We start from the raw sequence: 2,612 nt of genomic DNA on the forward strand, positions 1-2,612 counted from the left end.
TCAGTGGTAAAAAAAAAAAAAAAAAAAGCTGTATATATAAAAAATGTATTTAACTTTGCATCATAACCTATTTAAACATCTTGAAATTGGGCAAATTTCTTTAGGAACCTCCTACCGTTGTCGACACGCCCACTTCAGCACATTTTCAAACAATGCTTCTGGGCAGCGGTGCTCTGTGGGGCGGAGCTCAGCTGCAGACTGAGCTCCAGGGAGGAGCTTTGTACAAATGGGTGGTGCTTTGTACCAGCAAGCATTTAGGCAGCTCCATGTGGCTACTACAGAAAATTCAAACATGCACGAATGAGTCAAAGTCGTATGTTTTTGATGAGGGAATGACTTTATACCACAAAGCTCAAAAAAGTTGATTTTGCATAATACTCCCCTTTTAAAAGAAGAAAAGACTTGTGATTGCAATGATTTCCGTGGCATATTTTCTGTATTACATAAGATGTAGAATTAAAGAGGAATGCCACTCAGTTTTGGAGTGCATATTTTTATTTATTGTGTGTATGTAACAAATTACCTCAGTTCTAGTTATCCTTCTTAAATAAGGGACAGACAAAAAAAAGTATCCAGATAGCCTCTTTGTGATCCCAAAGTCTCTCATGTTTAGCTGTTACTGTTGGTTTTTAACCAGTAAAAATGAAAACACGCGTTCATAACAAAAATTACTTTGCTGCAACTTGGAAAGTAGTCATGCAAACTGTGCTTGTCATAGTAATAAAGCAAAAACACAATGATCAGACCAGCATGGAGAAGCTGTGTGCTCATCTTTTGTTTTGGTCCATATAGGTAGCCACTGCAATGTCGTGAAGACCAGTCGTGCGGGGGGGGGGACACTTTTTAATAAATGGGTAATGTGTCCTTAAATGAAAGAACTTATAAGCAGTATTTGTGAATGGCTGCAAATTAGCACATATTTGTCACCAAATGGCTAAAAACAGGTCAACACATCCATGGAAGAACTGTTTGAGATCAAGAGTTCTGACAGCTTCGATGTATTTGGTACATATTAGTGTTCAGATCTTTGAGTAAAGTATGCAGTTAAGTTTTTTGTTTACACTGAGTGTGTACCCTCATTTCAGAACTGTGTATCAATATATCTGGAAAACTACTGAAGTAAATTCTTGTAAACTGCAATATTTGGAAGTTCAAGATAACCCGTTTAATGTTTGATTTGCAATGAGTACCTTCATGATTTAACAACCAATGATTTTTAGAGAAATGTTTTGCTTCCATCTTTGTGATAACACCTTCCATACGTTGACATGTGCAAAGCAAAACCTGTTGTGTAAATTCCCTGATATTTTCATTGTCAGAACAGAGGTTTGACATGATACACATTTGTGTATGTGGAGCAAATATTGCATCAGTAATAGAGCTCAATATTATTTTGGCTCAAAAGTTGTAAATTCAAGCAGGAAAGCTTTAAGATGAAACGTATATATTTAAGTAATTTTATTACGTGCATGTACCTGCATTATTTTTGTCAATCAGTGGAAAACCATGTAGCAAGTGCCAAAAGCAACAAGTTAGAACTGCATATCCATGAGTTACTCACAGTTTTTTTTACCATTTTTTTTGCCTTTTTTAATAAATTTGTCATCATGTGAAATTGTATATTCTAAAATTGATTGCAAGCTTTATTAATTTCACTCGCAGTTCTGATTTTTACACTTCAAAAAGTCCTGTTTGCTTATTAACTTCTTCTTCGTCCCATCTTTTTTCCCAAATTTGATGCTATACAGCTTTTTACTGAAGCAAATTTATTTCAGATTTAAATTAATTTATTTTATTTCAGTAATGCATGCTTTACAATTAATCTACTGTAACTTCTTTTTGCACTTAATGGAGGCTTCATCAGGGGCGCCACCAAGTGGGGGCCAGGGGAAGCAATGGCCACCTTATGTTCAGTCCCTCCCCACACTGTTCCACCCACCACAGAGTCATGAAGTCAGCCTTTACATATGGGTTTTGGTTACACCTACCTGATAATGATACTTATAAATTGCTGATCTAATCTTAAGTACTTCCTAAAACACTTTTTAGTAATTTTAGTTACCTTACATTTTGCATCATACACTATATTTTTGTACAATGTTATCTACTTCTAAGAAAAACAGAAATCAAACAACTAAAAAAGTTTTCACATAAAGAAATTTATTTTATGGAATGTAGACATAGAATAGAATTAGAACATAGAATTAAATAAAAGTATATGGATTTATTCAGAATCCTTAGGTATGATCAATTAATTTTTCACATTACTGTGTGCCTCTGTTTTGTTTATGTACAAGCATTCACTTTTAATTAATTAGTTTTTGTCACTTTGCAGTTGTAGGCTACTGATTTTTTTTGAAGAGGAATGTTTTGTTGATTTTATTGTGACATTAATATATTCATTTGCACACCTTTTCCAATGAGCCACAATGGCTGTTTAAAAACAAAATAACTAATGAAACGTAAATTCATTTTAAACATTGCATAGATACTGTATAAAGGTTAATTTTACAATCTTTAGTTTAGAACATTGCCTTTGAATAGTTTTATTTTGGAAAAACATAACCGGATGTCCTACTTTTACGGTTTCCGGTAGACGGCGAGGAGGCGGA

Source organism: Austrofundulus limnaeus, unplaced genomic scaffold (assembly GCF_001266775.1).
Source record: "Austrofundulus limnaeus strain Quisiro unplaced genomic scaffold, Austrofundulus_limnaeus-1.0 Scaffold354, whole genome shotgun sequence".
NCBI classification, from domain to species: Eukaryota; Metazoa; Chordata; class Actinopteri; order Cyprinodontiformes; family Rivulidae; genus Austrofundulus; species Austrofundulus limnaeus.